This window comes from Sarcophilus harrisii, unplaced genomic scaffold (assembly GCF_902635505.1).
Source record: "Sarcophilus harrisii unplaced genomic scaffold, mSarHar1.11, whole genome shotgun sequence".
Taxonomy (NCBI): Eukaryota; Metazoa; Chordata; class Mammalia; order Dasyuromorphia; family Dasyuridae; genus Sarcophilus; species Sarcophilus harrisii.
In genome coordinates, this window is record NW_022290863.1 from 1 (window position 1) to 19,729 (window position 19,729).

A 19,729-nucleotide genomic window follows, 5' to 3' on the forward strand; every position below is an offset into this window, starting at 1 on the left:
AGGACACCCCTCCAACTGGAGCACTCCAGAAAACATAGGAGGCCCCTGGGATCTAGAGGAGATCCATCCTAGCTACAAGAGGCATCAGGTTGTATCCAATTTACAAAAGGGCAGTAAACTCACCAGTTCTGGATGAGGCGGGCTCTGCCGACACACTCTCCTTTATCTAAAACAAAAACAGAAAGAAAAAATAAGCAATAGCCGTGGAACATGATGTGCTTTGAAAGGTGCACATAGTCATGCTAAGAAACCTCTAGGCTTCCACAATTACACTCAAAACCTCACCTCTCCCACTCTTTTGCACACAAAGAATTGGACTTTGTGTCTTCTCCAAACCCAAGCCCTACCAGCTAAGGAATTGGGACAGTCTATATGAAACTTCTTTATATGCCCCTTCATCTCCCAAATGGGAATGGTCCCATTGGGAATTTGGGTCCATGTCAAGGACACCATGCTATTTTTTAATCATTTCTCTCCCCAAGGATTTGGTGGAGATGAGGAATTAGTTAATCCCAAGGATATTTTGGATGACTGCTAGATGGACACTTTCCATCTTGGAATAGCCCCATGGAGAGAAATTGCTCACATTATTTCTTGGGATGGCTAAAAGCTTTGGAAAATGTCTGAATTGGCAATCAACTTTGGAAAATCCACATCCAATGGCCACCGATTCTGTGCAGAGCAGTAATTTGAGAGACACTTTCAAGACACTTTCAATTATCTCTCTAAGTGTTCACTTCCAAGTTCTCTCTACTTCTAGAATGCTTTGTTGAACTCCTGAATAAGAGACGGATTGTTTGCCTGGTGAGGAATGCAAGTTCTTTACACAAACGACTGAAAGGTTGGCCTATATCAGTCATGTGTAAGGGCTGAAGGTCATTTGGATTCCCAGACATAGTGCAGATTCGCTCTGGCTCTACCCTTGCCTGAACTCCTTCACTTAGCAATAAAATGGATTGGGTTTCTCTACCCCCTCTGAAATTGGGGCAGAATCCGTTTCATGCCTGCAAATGAATCCACCACCACCTCAATTGTTACCACTCAGCTGGTCAGTCAGCCCAGGAACAGTCAGCATACAAAGGCGGCAGAACATCCTCCCTAGGGCACCGAGGACACCTCAACTGGAGCACTCCAGAAAACATAGGAGGCCCCTAGGATCTGGAGGAGATCCATCCTAGCTACAAGAGGCATTAGGTTGTATCCAATTTACAAGGGGCAGTAAACTCACCAGTTCTGGATGGGCAGGCTCTTCCACACTCCTTTATCTAAAACAAAACAGAAGAAAAAATAAGCAATAGCAGTGGAACATGATGTGCTTTGAAAGGTGCGAATAGTCATGTTAAGAAACCTCTAGGCTTCCACAATTACACTCAAAACCTGACCTCTCCCACTCTTTTGCACACAAAGAATTGGACTTTGTGTCTTCTCCAAACCCAAGCCCTACCAGCTAAGGATTTGGACAGTCTAAAGAAACTCTTTATATGCCCTTCATCTCCCAAATGGGAATGGTCCCATTAGAATTTGGGTCCCACTCAAAGGACACCATGCTATTTTTTAATCATTTCTCTCCCCAAGGATTTGGTGTAGATGAGGAATTAGTTAATCCCAATGATATTTTGGATGCCTGCTACATGGACACTTTCCATCTTGGAATAGCCCCCATGGAGAGAAATTGCTCACATTATTTCTTGGGATGGCTAAAAGCTGTAGAAAAATGTCTGAATTGGCAATCAATTTTGGAAAATCCACATCGAATGGCCACAGATTCTCTGCAGAGCAGTAATTGGAGAGACACTTTCAAGACACTTTCAATTATCATTCTAAGTGTTCACTTCCAAGTTCTCTCTACTTCTAGAATGCTTTGTTGAACTCCTGAATAAGAGACGCATTCGATTTGCCTTGGTGATGGCAATGCAAGTTCTTTACACAAACGACTGAAAGGTTGGCCTATATCAGTCATCTGTAAGGGCTGAAGGTCATTGGGATTCCCAGACATAGTGCAGATTCACTCTGGCTCTACCCTTTCCCCGAACTGCTTCACCTAGCAATAAAATGGATTGGGTTTCTCTGCCCCCTCTTAAATTGGTGCAGAATCCATTTCATGCCTGCAAATCTATCCACCACCACCTCAATTGTTACCACTCAGACTGGGTAGCAGTCAGCCCAGGAAGCAGTCCGCCTTACAAAGGCTGCAGAACATCCTCCCTAGGCACCCGAGGATACCCCCTAACTGGAGCACTCCAGGAAACATAGGAGGCCCCTGGGATCTGGAGGAGATCCATCCTAGCTACAAGAGGCATCAGGTTGTATCCAATTTACAAAGGGGCAGTAAACTCACCAGTTCTGGATGAGGCGGGCTCTGCCGACGCACTCTCCTTTATCTAAAACAAAAACAGAAGAAAAAATAAGCAATAGCAGTGGAACATGATGTGCTTTGAAAGGTGCGAATAGTCATGTTAAGAAACCTCTAGGCTTCCACAATTACACTCAAAACCTGACCTCTCCCACTATTTTGCACACAAAGAATTGGACTTTGTGTCTTCTCCAAACCCAAGCCCTGCCAGCTAAGGAATTGGGATAGTCTATACGAAACTTCTTTATATGCCCCATCATCTCCCAAATGGGTATGGTCCCATTGGGAATTTGGGTCCACGTCTTGGACACCATGCTATTTTTTAATCATTTCTCTCCCCGAGGATTTGGTGTAGATGAGGAATTAGTTAATCCCAAGGATATTTTGGATGCATGCTAGATGGACACTTTCCAGCTTGGAATAGCCCCCATGGAGAGAAATTGCTCACATTATTTCTTGGGATGGCTAAAAGCTGTGGAAAAATGTCTGAATTGGCAATCAACTTTGGAAAATCCACATCGAATGGCCACCGATTCTGTGCAGAGCAGTAATTGGAGAGACACTTTCAAGACACTTTCAATTATCTTTCTAAGTGTTCACTTCCAAGTTCTCTCTACTTCTAGAATGCTTTGTTGAACTCCTGAATAAGAGACGCATTCGATTTGCCTTGGTGATGGCACTGCAAGTTCTTTACACAAACGACTGAAAGGTTGGCCTATATCAGTCATCTGTAAGGGCTGAAGGTCATTGGGATTCCCAGACATAGTGCAGATTCGCTCTGGCTCTACCCTTGCCCCGAACTCATTCACCTAGCAATAAAATGGATTGGGTTTCTCTGCCCCCTCTGAAATTGGTGCAGAATCCATTTCATGCCTGCAAATCTATCCACCACCACCTCAATTGTTACCACTCAGACTGGGTAGCAGTCAGCCCAGGAAGCAGTCAGCCTTACAAAGGCTGCAGAACATCCTCCCTAGGCACCGAGGATCTAACGGAGCACTCCAGGAAACATGAGGCCCCTGGGATCTGGAGGAGATCCATCCTAGCTACCAGAGGCATCAGGTTGTATCCAATTTACAAAGGGGCAGTAAACTCACCAGTTCTGGATGAGGCGGCTCTGCCAGACACTCTCCTTTATCTAAAACAAAAACAGAAGAAAAAGTAAGCAATAGCCTTGGAACATGATGTGCTTTGAAAGGTGCGAATAGTCATGTTAGGAAACCTCTAGGCTTCCACAATTACACTCAAAACCTGACCTCTTCCACTATTTTGCACACAAAGAATTGGACTTTGTGTCTTCTCCAATCCCAAGCCCTACCAGCTAAGGAATTGGGACAGTCTATACGAAACTTCTTTATATGCCCCATCATCTCCCAAATGGGTATGGTCCCATTGGGAATTTGGGTCCACGTCTAGGACACCATGCTATTTTTTAATCATTTCTCTCCCCGAGGATTTGGTGTAGATGAGGAATTAGTTAATCCCAAGGATATTTTGGATGCATGCTAGATGGTTTTCCACCTTGGAATAGCCCCCATGGAGAGAAATTGCTCACATTCTTTCTTGGGATGGCTAAAAGCTGTGGAAAAATATCTGAATTGGCAATCAACTTTGGAAAAATCCACATCGAATGGCCACCGATTCTCTGCAGAGCAGTAATTGGAGAGACACTTTCAAGACACTTTCAATTATCTTTCTAAGTGTTCACTTCCAAGTTCCCCCTACTTCTAGAATGCTTTGTTGGCCTCGTGAATAAGAGACGCATTCGATTTGCCTTGGTGATGGCAATGCAAGTTCTTTAACAAAGACTGAAAGGTTGGCCTATTCAGTCATCTGTAAGGGCTGAAGGTCATTGGGATTCCCAGACATAGTGCAGATTCCCTGGCTCTACCCTTCCCGATCCTTCACTAGCAATAAAATGGATTGGGTTTCTCTGCCCCTCAAATTGGTGCAGAATCCATTTCATGCCTGCCCAAATCATCCACCACCACCTCAATTGTTACCACTCAGACTGGGTAGCAGTCAGCCCAGGAAGCAGTCAGCCTTACAAAGGCTGCAGAACATCCCCCCTAGGCACACGAGGATACCCTCCAACTGGAGCACTCCAGAAAACATAGGAGGCCCCTGGGATCTGGAGGAGATCCATCCTAGCTAGAAGAGGCATCAGGTTGTATCCAATTTACAAAGGGGCAGTAAACTCACCAGTTCTGGATGAGGCGGGCTCTGCCGACACTCTCCTTTATCTAAAACAAAAACAGAAGAAAAAATAAGAAATAGCAGTGGAACATGATGTGCTTTGAAAGGTGCGAATAGTCATGTTAAGAAACCTCTAGGCTTCCACAATTACACTCAAAACCTGACCTCTCCCACTCTTTTGCACACAAAGAATTGGACTTTGTGTCTTCTCCAAACCCAAGCCCTACCAGCTAAGGAATTGGGACAGTCTATACGAAACTTCTTTATATGCCCCATCATCTCCCAAATGGGTATGGTCCCATTGGGAATTTGGGTCCACGTCAAGGACACCATGCCATTTTTTAATCATTTCTCTCCCCGAGGATTTGGTATAGATGAGGAATTAGTTAATCCCAAGGATATTTTGGATGCCTGCTAGATGGACACTTTCCACCTTGGAATAGCCCCCATGGAGAGAAATGCATTATTTTGGGATGGCTAAAAAGCTGTGGAAAAATGTCTGAATTGAATCAACTTTGGAAAATCCATCAGAAGCCCGATTCTGTGCAGAGCAGTAATTGGAGAGACACTTTCAAGACACTTTCAATTATCTTTCTTAGTGTTCACTTCCAAGTTCTCTCTACTTCTAGAATGCTTTGTTGAACTCCTGAATAAGAGACGCATTCGATTTGCCTTAGATGAAGTTCTTTACACAAACGACTGAAAGGTTGGCATATATCAGTCATCTGTAAGGGCTGAAGGTCATTGGGATTCCCAGACATAGTGCAGATTTGCTCTGGCTCTACCCTTGCCCCAAACTCCTTCACCTAGCAATAAAATGGATTGGGTTTCTCTGCCCCCTCTGAAATTGGTGCAGAATCCATTTCATGCCTGCAAATCTATCAACCACCACCTCAAATGTTACCACTCAGACTGGGTAGCAGTCAGCCCAGGAAGCAGTCCGCCTTACAAAGGCTGCAGAACATCCCCCCTAGGCACACGAGGATACCCTCCAACTGGAGCACTCCAGAAAACATAGGAGGCCCCTGGGATCTGGAGGAGATCCATCCCAGCTAGAAGAGGCATCAGGTTGTATCCAATTTACAAAGGGGCAGTAAACTCACCAGTTCTGGATGAGGCGGGCTCTGCCGACACACTCTCCTTTATCTAAAACAAAAACAGAAGAAAAAATAAGCAATAGCAGTGGAACATGATGTGCTTTGAAAGGTGCGAATAGTCATGTTAAGAAACCTCTAGGCTTCCACAATTACACTCAAAACCTGACCTCTTCCACTCTTTTTGCACACAGAATTGGACTTTTCTTCTCCAAACCCAAGCCCTACCAGCTAAGGAATTGGGACAGTCTATACGAAACTTCTTTATATGCCCCATCATCTCCCAAATGGGTATGGTCCCATTGGGAATTTGGGTCCACGTCAAGGACACCATGCCATTTTTTAATCATTTCTCTCCCCGAGGATTTGGTATAGATGAGGAATTAGTTAATCCCAAGGATATTTTGGATGCCTGCTAGATGGACACTTTCCACCTTGGAATAGCCCCCATGGAGAGAAATTGCTCACATTATTTTTGGGATGGCTAAAAGCTGTGGAAAAATGTCTGAATTGGCAATCAACTTTGGAAAATCCACATCGAATGGACACCGAATCTCTCCAGTGCAGTAATTTGGAGAGACACTTTCAAGACACTTTCAATTGTCTTTCTAAGTGTTCACTTCCAAGTTCTCTCTACTTCTAGAATGCTTTGTTGAACTCCTGAATAAGAGACGCATTCGATTTGCCTTGGTGATGGCAATGCAAGTTCTTTACACAAACGACTGAAAGGTTGGCCTATATCAGTCATCTGTAAGGGCTGAAGGTCATTGGGATTCCCAGACATAGTGCAGATTCCTCTGGCTCCTACCCGCCCCGAACTCCTTCACCTAGCAATAAAATGGATTGGGTTCTCTGCCCCTCTGGAAATTGGTGCAGAATCCATTTCATGCCTGCAAATCTATCCACCACCACCTCAATTGTTACCACTCAGACTGGGTAGCAGACAGCCCAGGAAGCAGTCCGCCTTACAAAGGCTGCAGAACATCCCCCCTAGGCACACGAGGATACCCTCCAACTGGAGCACTCCAGAAAACATAGGAGGCCCCTGGGATCTGGAGGAGATCCATCCCAGCTAGAAGAGGCATCAGGTTGTATCCAATTTACAAAGGGGCAGTAAACTCACCAGTTCTGGATGAGGCGGCTCTGCACCACTCTCCTTTATCTAAAACAAAAAGAGAAGAAAAAATAAGCAATAGCAGTGGAACATGATGTGCTTTGAAAGGTGCGAATAGTCATGTTAAGAAACCTCTAGGCTTCCACAATTACACTCAAAACCTGACCTCTTCCACTCTTTTGCACACAAAGAATTGGACTTTGTGTCTTCTCCAATCCCAAGCCCTACCAGCTAAGGAATTGGGACAGTCTATACGAAACTTCTTTATATGCCCCATCATCTCCCAAATGGGTATGGTCCCATTGGGAATTTGGGTCCACGTCAAGGACACCATGCCATTTTTTAATCATTTCTCTCCCCAAGGATTTGGTATAGATGAGGAATTAGTTAATCCAAGGATATTTTGGATGCCTGCTAGATGGACACTTTCCACCTTGGAATAGCCCCCATGGAGAGAAATTGCTCACATTATTTTTGGGATGGCTAAAAGCTGTGGAAAAATGTCTGAATTGGCAATCAACTTTGGAAAATCCACATCGAATGGACACCGAATCTCTCCAGAGCAGTAATTGGGAGAGACACTTTCAAGACACTTTCAATTATCTTTCTAAGTGTTCACTTCCAAGTTCTCTCTACTTCTAGAATGCTTTGTTGAACTCCTGAATAAGAGACGGATTCGATTTGCCTTGGTGATGGCAATGCAAGTTCTTTACACAAACGACTGAAAGGTTGGCCTATATCAGTCATCTGTAAGGGCTGAAGGTCATTGGGATTCCCAGACATAGTGCAGATTCGCTCTGGCTCTACCCTTGCCCCGAACTGCTTCACCTAGCAATAAAATGGATTGGGTTTCTCTGCCCCCTCTGAAATTGGTGCAGAATCCATTTCATGCCTGCAAATCTATCCACCACCACCTCAATTGTTACCACTCAGACTGGGTAGCAGTCAGCCCAGGAAGCAGTCCGCCTTACAAAGGCTGCAGAACATCCTCCCTAGGCACCCGAGGATACCCTCCAACTGGAGCACTCCAGAAAACATAGGAGGCCCCTGGGATCTGGAGGAGATCCATCCTAGCTAGAAGAGGCATCAGGTTGTATCCAATTTACAAAGGGGCAGTAAACTCACCAGTTCTGGATGAGGCGGGCTCTGCCGACGCACTCTCCTTTATCTAAAACAAAAACAGAAGAAAAAATAAGCAATAGCCTTGGAACATGATGTGCTTTGAAAGGTGCGAATAGTCATGTTAAGAAACCTCTAGGCTTCCACAATTACACTCAAAACCTGACCTCTCCCACTCTTTTGCACACAAAGAATTGGACTTTGTGTCTTCTCCAAACCCAAGCCCTACCAGCTAAGGAATTGGGACAGTCTATACGAAACTTCTTTATATGCCCCATCATCTCCCAAATGGGTATGGTCCCATTGGGAATTTGGGTCCACGTCTAGGACACCATGCTATTTTTTAATCATTTCTCTCCCCGAGGATTTGGTGTAGATGAGGAATTAGTTAATCCCAAGGATATTTTGGATGCCTGCTAGATGGACACTTTCCACCTTGGAATAGCCCCCATGGAGAGAAATTGCTCACATTATTTCTTGGGATGGCTAAAAGCTGTGGAAAAATGTCTGAATTGGCAATCAACTTTGGAAAATCCACATCGAATGGCCACCGATTCTGTGAGGAGTAATTGGAGAACACTTTCAAGACACTTTCAATTATCTTTCTAAGTGTTCACTTCCAAGTTCTCTCTACTTCTAGAATGCTTTGTTGAACTCCTGAATAAGAGACGGTTCGATTTGCCTTGGTGATGGCAATGCAAGTTCTTTACACAAACGACTGAAAGGTTGGCCTATATCAGTCATCTGTAAGGGCTGAAGGTCATTGGGATTCCCAGACATAGTGCAGATTCGCTCTGGCTCTACCCTTGCCCCGAACTCCTTCACCTAGCAATAAAATGGATTGGGTTTCTCTGCCCCCTCTGAAATTGGTGCAGAAGCCATTTCATGCCTGCAAATCTATCCACCACCACCTCAATTGTTACCACAAAGACTGGGTAGCAGTCAGCCCAGGAAGCAGTCAGCCTTACAAAGGCTGCAGAACATCCCCCCTAGGCACACGAGGATACCCTCCAACTGGAGCACTCCAGAAAACATAGGAGGCCCCTGGGATCTGGAGGAGATCCATCCCAGCTAGAAGAGGCATCAGGTTGTATCCAATTTACAAAGGGCAGTAAACTCACAGTTCTGGATGAGGCGGCTCTGCCGACGCACTCTCCTTTATCTAAAACAAAAACAGAAGAAAAAATAAGCAATAGCAGTGGAACATGATGTGCTTTGAAAGGTGCGAATAGTCATGTTAAGAAACCTCTAGGCTTCCACAATTACACTCAAAACCTGACCTCTTCCACTCTTTTCAAAAGAATTGGACTTTGTGTCTTCTCCAATCCCAAGCCCTACTAGCTAAGGAATTGGGACAGTCTATACGAAACTTCTTTATATGCCCCATCATCTCCCAAATGGGTATGGTCCCATTGGGAATTTGGGTCCACGTCAAGGACACCATGCAATTTTTTAATCATTTCTCTCCCCAAGGATTTGGTATAGATGAGGAATTAGTTAAAACCAAGGATATTTTGGATGCCTGCTAGATGGACACTTTCCACCTTGGAATAGCCCCCATGGAGAGAAATTGCTCACATTATTTTTGGGATGGCTAAAAGCTGTGGAAAAATGTCTGAATTAGCAATCAACTTTGGAAAATCCACATCGAATGGACACCGAATCTCTCCAGAGCAGTAATTGGAGAGACACTTTCAAGACACTTTCAATTATCTTTCTAAGTGTTCACTTCCAAGTTCTCTCTACTTCTAGAATGCTTTGTTGAACTCCTGAATAAGAGACGGATTCGATTTGCCTTGGTGATGGCAATGCAAGTTCTTTACAAAAACGACTGAAAGGTTGGCCTATATCAGTCATCTGTAAGGGCTGAAGGTCATTGGGATTCCCAGACATAGTGCAGATTCGCTCTGGCTCTACCCTTGCCCCGAACTGCTTCACCTAGCAATAAAATGGATTGGGTTTCTCTGCCCCCTCTGAAATTGGTGCAGAATCCATTTCATGCCTGCAAATCTATCCACCACCACCTCAATTGTTACCACTCAGACTGGGTAGCAGTCGGCCCAGGAAGCAGTCCGCCTTACAAAGGCTGCAGAACATCCTCCCTAGGCACCCGAGGATACCCCCCAACTGGAGCACTCCAGGAAACATAGGAGGCCCCTGGGATCTGGAGGAGATCCATCCTAGCTACAAGAGACATCAGGTTGTATCCAATTTACAAAGGGGCAGTAAACTCACCAGTTCTGGATGAGGCGGGCTCTGCCGACGCACTCTCCTTTATCTAAAACAAAAACAGAAGAAAAAATAAGCAATAGCAGTGGAACATGATGTGCTTTGAAAGGTGCGAATAGTCATGTTAAGAAACCTCTAGGCTTCCACAATTACACTCAAAACCTGACCTCTTCCACTCTTTTGCACACAAAGAATTGGACTTTGTGTCTTCTCCAATCCCAAGCCCTACTAGCTAAGGAATTGGGACAGTCTATACGAAACTTCTTTATATGCCCCATCATCTCCCAAATGGGTATGGTCCCATTGGGAATTTGGGGTCCACGTCAAAGGACACCATGCCATTTTAATCATTTCTCTCCCAAGGATTTGGTATAGATGAGGAATTGAATTCAAAACAAGGATCTTTTTGGATTACCTGCTAGATGGACACTTTCCACCTTGGAGATAACCCCCATGGAGAAATTGCTCACATTATTTTTTGGGATGGCTAAAAGCTGTGGAAAATGTCAGACAATCAACTTTGGAAAATCCACATCAGATGGACACAGTCTCTCCCAGGCAGTAATTGGAGGGCACTTTCAGAACACTTTCAATTGTCTTTCTAAGTGTTCACTTCAAGTTCTCTCTACTTCTAGAATGCTTTGTTGAACTCCTGAATAAGAGACCAGTTCGATTTGCCTTGGTAATTAAGCAGTACAAGTTCTTTTGCATGACTGAAAGGTTAGCTATATCAGTCATCTGTAAAGAATGAAGGTCAGAAATTTGAGTTCCCAGACATAGTGCAGATTCGCTCTGGCTCTACCCTTGCCCGGAACTCATTCCTAGCAATAAAAATGGATTGGGTTCTCCCCCTCAAATTGATGCAGAATCCATTTCCATGACTGCAAATCTATCCACCACCACCTCAATTTATTTACCACTCAGACTGGGTAGCAGTCAGCCCAGGAAGCAGAGTCCACTTGCCCACAAGGCTGCAGAACATCCTCCCTAGGCACCCAGTATACCTCCAACTGGAGCACTCCAGAAAACATGAGGAGAGCCCCTAGGATCTGGAGGAGATCCATCCTAGTAGAAGAGGCATCAGGGTTGTATCCAATTTACAAAGGGGCAGTAAACTCTGATTCTGGATGAGGCAGGCTCTGCCGACACTCTCCTTTATCTAACAAAAACAGAAGAAAAATAAGCCAATAGCGGTGGAACATGATATGCTTTGAAAGGTGCGAAATAGTCATAATGCAGAAACCTCGACTACAATTACACTTAAAACCTGACCTCTCCACTCTTTTTGCACACAAAATTGGACTTTGTGTCTTCTCAAGCCAAGCCCTACCAGCTAAGGAATTGGGACAGTCTATGAAACTTCTTTATATGCCCCATCATCTCCCAAATGGGTGTCCATTAGGAATTTGGAATCCCACGTCAGACACCATACCATTTTTTAATCATTTCTCTCCCAGTTTGTTATCCATTAGGAAAAAAACTAATAATCAATAATAGCATTAGGAATATGAAAATCTCTCTCTCTCTCTCTCTCTTTCTCTCTCTCTCTCTCTCTCTCTTTCTCTCTGTCTCTCTCTCTCTGTCTCTCTCTCTCTCACTGTACAGTTTCAGGACAATTAGAGAACAGGTAATAGAAAAGTAAAAGCCATTTTCGTGAGAGCAGAAATAGGCTTTTGTATCAGGGAACTTTTCAAATTAGCCTGGTTGATCTTTCTCAACCACAATAACAATATACAGTGGGTTTCAATAAAGGTATCCTTTTATTCTTTCAAGCAGCATTTAACACAAAAGAAAACTATATTTAGATTCTTAGAATAAAAGATACTAAAAGTATTCAGCATTAGCTTCTATTAATTTTTTAGGTGACACATGCAAACATACATTTTTTCAATTTTTTTTAAATATACATATTCTAGATGAAAATATCCACAAACTTTATCAAATTTATTATATAATGTATAGCTCCTTGAGAAAAGATTGGGTTTAGATGTGCTTCAATGCTCTCTACTACAAAGTTGGAAACAGTCATTATTTTTGTTTGTTTTGGAGCAATTAGGGGTTAGATGGCTTATCAAGGGTCACAAGTGTCTAAGCTAAAACCTGAATTCAGATCCCTCTGATTCCAGAACTAGGCCTGTATCCACTGCTTCATTTATTCTCTCAAAATCAGTAGTAAAATGTTTCTAGACCAATGAATAGTTATAAATGTGTTTAATTTTTTTAGTTTATAGGTGCTCTTGTTTTAATATTTAATTTCTGGAGGCAGAAAGAGCTAAATTTAGATTCTGACTCAGACAGTTTATTAGTTTGGGTAAATCACAGCTTTACTCAGTCTCAATTTTGTCCTTCACAAAGTGAAGAAGATAGGATATAACCATCTGTTTTCAAGAGCAAGATGGGTCATTGTGTAAACTGAGTACTACACTTTTTAATGATGTTTTCATTTATATTTTTCTATTCACTGGATATGCTGCTCTCTTGCTCCCACTTGCTCTGTTGTTTGTACTTTCATACAATATGTTCTGTTTCTCTGACTTTGTAGCTTATTTTTGAATTCTGGGTTCCAATATATTAGTACCTCCTTAACACTTTTCATTTTTCAATAATACTTTAAAATCCCTTCAAAAAGGCCTGGAGAGACTTACATGAACTGATGCTGAGTGAAATGAGCAGGACCAGGAGATCATTATATACTTGAACAACAATACTATATGATAATCAATTCTGATGGACGTGGCTCTCTTCAACAATGAGATGAACCAAATCACCTCCATTTGTTCAATAATGAGTAGAACCAGCTACACCCAATGAAAGAACTCTGGGAAATGAGTGTGAACCACTACATAGCATTCCCAAGTCCTCTATTTTTGTTTGCCTGCATTTTTGATTTCCTTCTCAGGTTAATTGTCCATTATTTCAAAGTCTGATTCTTCTTGTGCAGCAAAATAACTGTATGGAAATGTATACATATATTGTATTTAACATATACTTTAACATATGGAGGAGGGGTGGAGGGATGGAGGGGAAAAATTGGAACAAAAGGTTTTGCAATTGTCAGTGCTGAAAAATTACTCATGCATATATCTTGTAAATAAAAAGCTATAATAAAAAAGAGGAAAAAAATACCTTAAAATCCCCTTGTGTTGCTTGAATGTTATATATGAGCCCACCATTCTAAATGTTCTCTACTCCATTGCAATTAGTGTTTCTATATGAAACAACACTTGATCTCATAGAAATGCTCCATTCTCTACATTTGTAAGTGTCTTCCTAAAATTCAAGCTGTTTATCTATTTGATTGAAACTGCCCGTATTTGAACTTCTCTTAGAACAAGTTATTACTCCATGTCAGGTAGTAAAAAGTGGGAGGTCCACCCAAATCTCAAATTTTATATGAAGCAGAATTACTCCAAATGTTCTTTAATTCCCTCCCCACTTTTTCTTAAATGAAAAGTTTGAGACAAAAGGATTTTTTCCCCCAAAGGTTACAAAAACTCCTTTATAGGAAAGTCTAGAATAAATATTGCCTGGTCTACTTGAGATTCTTTCCAAATCTGTGATTGATTCTCTATTACCTGAAGACAAAGCAACAATTTCCTAAAAACAGATCACTTCTGTTCCAGAAAAAAAAATCTTTTATAATGGGGTAGTGGAGAGAAAGGACTTAAGAACCAGAAGTTCTTGCCTTCCAGGACTATTTCATTTTTGTCTTTGTATGGATACCACTAACATATCAGCTAATATATAGTAGGTGCTAAATAGTTAATGATAGAATTGAATTCAATTGAATGAAACTATTAGCTGTATGACAATGAGAAATTTTTTAAACCTCAATTTTTGCATCTATAAAAATAATATCTATAGCATTTATGCTATAATTTTGTTTGGGATATCAAACAAAATGCTGCTTGTGTCTTGTTTTTTAAAGCTTAAGACATCAGTTATTCATATGAAAGCAAAGGGGGAAGATCAAGATAGCCAACAAAAAGTATTTATTACACATCTACTATGTGCCAGGCATTGTGTTCCATGCTAGGGTACTGAGGAAAAGTTATACCCATTTTCATTAGATGTTACAAGACAATTGCTTCCTAAATCCCATTTAGAAGAGATACTCAATTTTAAGAGTTGATCATTAACTTTCACATATAATTCCTGATGTTTTTTGAACATTTAAAACTTACACACTCCAAGCTTGGTCAAAAAACTAATATCAGGGATTTCTGAAATCATTTGCTGCCATTTTATTGTAAAGTAGAACAACAGATTGTTTGTAGTTCATTCTGATGTATGGCAGCTGTATTTTAGCAGGCCCCAAGTATACAATATGAAAGTAATCACAGATATTAACAAATGAATGTCTGCAACTCTGAAAAGTTCCTGTACTTAATGTGTGTATGCCATGCTAAGTTGGTCATAGGCTTTTTTTTTTAAGAATGCAATGCACATGGACCTAGGTCTCTATACACATAGATACTTGTGCATATACACAAGCACACACACACTGTAATCATTATAATACTCTGCAGTTAGGTGTCAATTGAACAAGATATAGACTGTAGCACAGGAATCCATGCCAAATATGGGGAAAATGATCCCTCATATTCCCCAAGGAGGAAATAGTTAAAATTTAGCATTTTCTGTGATATAGTACACCCAGGGTAGTGCAGTAATGGCTAACTAAATAACACACTAATGTAAGCAGTTATTGGAAAATGTTTCCTATACAGTATTTTATTATGTTAAGATTGCACTGTACTTAAAGTAAATATCCCTGGCTTTCTTCCAAAGCTAAAAGAATGTAGTTAAATTCCAGAACCTGCTCATTCAGCAAATTTGTCTTATAATAAATTAAGCTAAAAAAACTGGTCTCCTTTGTTTATAACAAAAGGCAAGAGAGCTGAAGGGAGGATATTTCCAAGCTACTGTTTGTCAATAAAACAATATGTTGTACAATTTTAAAAGAGAATATAATAATATGAATTCTTTATTGCCTGGTTCATTGTAAATGTGTAAATCAACTTACACCATGCAAGTGTGAGTACATAACCACAGTGGAATCCATGCATAATAAAACAAGTGAAAGTACAGCAGATGCCAGTGTAGATTAGAAAATGTTCAGCTTTGGGTCTTTATTTGCTTAAAATAGGAGGAGATCCTTGTTCCTGACTAGTTCTTTTATAACTCCAGAATCTTTCAGAGTAAGATTTCAATACTTTCTTTCAACACTTAATTCCCTCTCTCCCATATTGCAATCAATGCCAATGGAAATAAAAATTTAGGTAAAATAACCCCAAACCGTGAAGTAAACCTTGCCATTTCTTTGAATCCGATAAAAGGGTCGAAGGGGCATTTTTCAAACACTCTTTAAATAACAGGCTTTAATACTCAATGTTTGCCAATTGTTGGCAACTATTCTGTGCTTCTCCCTGTTGACTATTATTGACAAGGCTTCACTATTGTCTGGGCTACAGAAACAAATTTCAACCTTAATTAAAATAGTGAAACTGAAAGTGTTTAATAATTCCTGGCAAGCTATTCATAAGATTAAGAGTAAACACCAAAATTGGATCCCATCTTTAGGAAAGACCTATACAATCTGAAAGTACTTTTTCTCATGGCCTTGTCCTTAATTTGTTCTTTGTTTTTCCAAAAGTCTCTTAGGACTCTACTAGCTAGAGTACTGAGGGAAAGTTATACCCATTTTCATTAGATGTTACAAGATAATTGATTCCTAAATCCTAAATTCCTAAATCCCAGTTAGAGAAGATACTCAATTCCAACAGTTGATCATTACCTTTTACTGATATTTCCTGATGTTTTTTGCACATTTGAAGCCTAGTCAACACTAAATTCACTCCTTATTGAAAGGACAATTTGATCCTAAGACAACATAACGTATTTCAATGGCTTCTGGTAGTACTAAAAAGTATAATTCCATCCCTCCATTTTACCCCCACCCACCCCCATTATTTTAATTTGTTCTCTTGCCCTACCTCCATGTCCAAATGAACTTTATAAAATAAGAGATTAAATGACCACCACAAATCTTAAAGAAAGTGAATGAACACAGAATCATCTGAAAAAGTGATTCAGTATTTTATTATATATTAAGATAGCAGAATGTTTGATATCTTGATTAATTCAGAAGGATTATATTGTAGTGGCATTTAAAATCAATTATTTCAATTTCTTACTTTTGTCCATTTGAAAGTGACATTAAAATTTAATTAAGCTATTTTATAAAGGCAATTGGGGTTAAATGACTTGCCCGGGGTCACACAGCTAGGAAGTGTTAAGTGTCTGATGCCAGATTTGAACTCAGGCCTTCCTGACTTCAGGGCTGGTGCTCTATCCACTGCGCCACCTAGCTGCCCCTAAGTTTATTTTTTGAGAAAAAAAAGTGATTCAAAGCCCTCTAGAAGAGGGCTTGGTACTGAGCCTAACACTTTTGTACTCTGTACTCAGTACTCTGTACTGAGCCTAGGACAGGAACCCTGTCTTCTAACCCTAATCCTACTCCTTTGGTTGTAACTGAACCATTTCGTAGGTACTCTTCAAACATTTTTAATATTTTCCACTTTCTGCTCTTGAGGAAAAGAAAATAAGCAGCTGTTAAAAAGTTATAACATGGACAATAATCTTTCTACAGATTCAATTCAATAAGCATGAATTAAATATCTGCTTCATGCCAGATTCAAACTAGAAACCAGAGATCCAAAGGCAAAAATGAAGTAATTCTTATCCTCAAGAAGGCTATATTCTATTGGTGGGAGTGGTCGGTAACATGTGCTTACATATAAATTACAAAGTATGTGCAAATAATTGAGAATTTCTTCTTTTTTAAAATTGGGATAGGAAGCTGTTGAAGAAATAAATGCTTGTTAATTTTTAAAAAGGAATCTATTCTTTAGGGAGAAATCATATAGACAAAGAGAGAAGAAAAATGGAGACAGGAGGAGAGAGAGAGAAAGAGAGAGAGAGAGAAGAATAAAGAGACACAGACAGAGGCAGAAAGACAGATTCAAAGAAAGAGAGAGAGAAAGAGAAAATTTCCAAAAATGACAGGTCTAATAGGAAGGACAGTTTTTTGCCCAAAAAACTGAATCAAAACTCCAGAAGGCACAATAGAAAAGTAAGGAAGAATGGGTTAAGAGCACAGGAGAGATGGGGCTGACATGGATTGTAAATCTATGTTCTATGAATGGTAATCTATGAAGGGAGTTTCAACTTGGCCATCCTAAAACTCAGAAAAACAAGGATATCATTAAACCAATTCAACAGTAGATTGCCAATGCCTTTCGTGGAATCAAGACAGATTTAGAGCTTAGAAAAAGCTTAAATGTCACTGAGTTCATTTTACCAATGAAGAAATTAAGGAATAAAGTGACTTGGCCCAGGGAGATAATACTGATCTCATTATCATTTCCTGAGAAGGAGCAGAAAGGAAGAGTTACGAAGTTTAGAAAATTGTCCTAGAGACTTGTCCTGAGTCAAGGCAAGAGTCAGTGGATTGTTGAGGTCAAGCTAGTTATAGAGGGTTGAGGGATAGTTGACTTATTCATTCTCAAAGAGATCATTCAATTCTGCACGAGGCCTCATTCCAGTGTTCAGTAAACAGCTCTCTCCTCTGTTTATCAACATATACTTCTTTCATTAATAAACTTACTAATAATGCAGAGGTTTGTTTAATGATATTTTGTATTCACCATTATTATCATTATTGGTGGAGAGCTTATGGGGGTCTGGGCTCTTTATAAGAAATTACAGGGACATATAATTAACCTGTCCTCTAAGTGCCTTTTCCCTACCCCAATTCAAGGACCAAAAGAAAGCTAATTTTTCAGATTCCAACTAAATTGTTTTCTGATTTAATTAGTTATCCCTCCCAGAAGTATTTGCATTTTAATAGTATTTTATCCCCTCTTCCCAATTACATGTCAAGATGATCTTTAGGATTCATTTTTGCAAGATTTTGAGTTTCAAAGTTTTTTCCTTCTCACACTCTCTCTCCCCCTTCCTAAAATGTTAGGCTATATGATACAGGTTATGCAGATGCTGTCATGTAGAACTTACTTCCATATTAGTCACTTGTGAAAAAAGAAACAGATCAAGAGGAAACAAGACCATGAAAAAGAATAAAGGAAAAAAGTATGTTTCAACATGCATTCAGAGTCTGTCACTTCTTTATCTGTATATGGATAGACGTTTTCCTTGATAATCCTTTGTACTTTTCTTGGATAATTGTGTTGCTAAGAAGAGCTGAATCATTCATAGTTAATCATCAGACATTGTTGCTGATACTTGTATACAATGATTCCCTGCTTATTTCACTTTGCATCACTTCCAAACAAGTCTTTCCAGGTTTTTCTGAAATCTGCTGTTCACCAGCTCCCATTGAATTTTCTGATCGAAATTCGTATTGAATATTTCTTATTGCACAATAGCATTGGATTACTATTACATATATGCCACACAGATTGTTCAACCATACACCAATTGATGGGTATTCCTTCAATTTCCAATGTTTTGCCACCTTGAAAAGGGCTGCACACGTAAGTCCTTTTGCCCTTTCTTAGGATCTCTTTGAAATAAGGCCTAACAGTGATATTATGGTATCAGTGGTTATATACTGTTTGGTTGATCTTTGGGCATAGTTCCAAACTGTTCTCTTGAATGGTTGGATTAATTTACAACTCCACCAACAGTGCATTAATGTCCCAATTTTCCCACATCCTCTCCAACATTTATCATTACATGTATTTTTGGTCATATTAGTCAATCTGATAGGTATGAAATGGTACCTCAAAGTTGTTTTAATTTTCCTTTATTTAATCAAAAGTGATTTAAAGAACCTCTTTATATGTTTATATATAGCTTTGATTTCTTCATCTGAAAACTGCATGTTTATATCCTTTGACCATTTATTTGTTGGGAAATGGTCTGTGTCCTTATAAATTTAACTCATTTCTCTATATATTTGAGAAATGTGGTCTTTATCAGAGACACTTGCTGTAAAGATTGTTTCCCAGTTTTCTTTTTTTCTTCTAATCTTATTTGCTTGGTTTTGTTTGTGCAAAAGAAGCTTTAAATTTTAATATAATCAAAATTATCTGTTTTGTATTGCACTATGCTCTTTATTTTTTGTTTGATCATAAATCTATGATGCGCTTAACTTCACCTTTAAGAATTTGTATGTTAACCATTTGGTTCATATAAAGTTAGTATTGAGATTACTTTATTGTCTATGATACCTATTAGCAAGATGTCATTTCCTTCCTTATCTCTTTTAATTAGGTCTATTTTTGCTTTTTCTTTGACTACAATCAGGATTGTTACCTCTGTTTATTTTACTTCAGCTGAAGCGTAACAGATTCTTCTCCAACGCCTTACCTTTACTCTGTGTGTCTCTCTGCTTCAAGTATGTTTCTTGAACACAACATATTGTAGGATTTTGGCTTTTGTTCTACTCTGCCATTTGTTTCTGTTTTATGGGAAAGTTCATTCCATTCATATCCACATTTATGATTACTAATTGTGTATTTCTTTCCCTCCCATTTTTCCTGCTGTTTGTCCTCTCTTTCCCTTCTCAATGATGTTTTGCTTTTATCTACTCATAGTCAG

At 40.1% G+C, this 19,729-nt stretch overlaps 1 long non-coding RNA gene across 2 annotated transcripts; it reads right to left on the minus strand.

Annotated features, from left to right (window-relative positions):
• Positions 1–12: 12 nt before the first annotated feature.
• LOC116420411 lies at positions 13–10,415 on the minus strand. 2 transcript variants are annotated; one of them, XR_004230733.1, is made up of 6 exons: positions 10,112–10,415; positions 7,883–7,925; positions 5,653–5,695; positions 4,556–4,596; positions 2,339–2,381; positions 13–166 (listed from the first exon to the last, which is right to left on the minus strand). It is a non-coding gene; the product is annotated as an uncharacterized LOC116420411 (long non-coding RNA). The 2 variants fall into 2 exon arrangements; XR_004230734.1 differs by lacking the exon at positions 13–166 and adding an exon at positions 1,252–1,265.
• Positions 10,416–19,729: the final 9,314 nt, after the last annotated feature.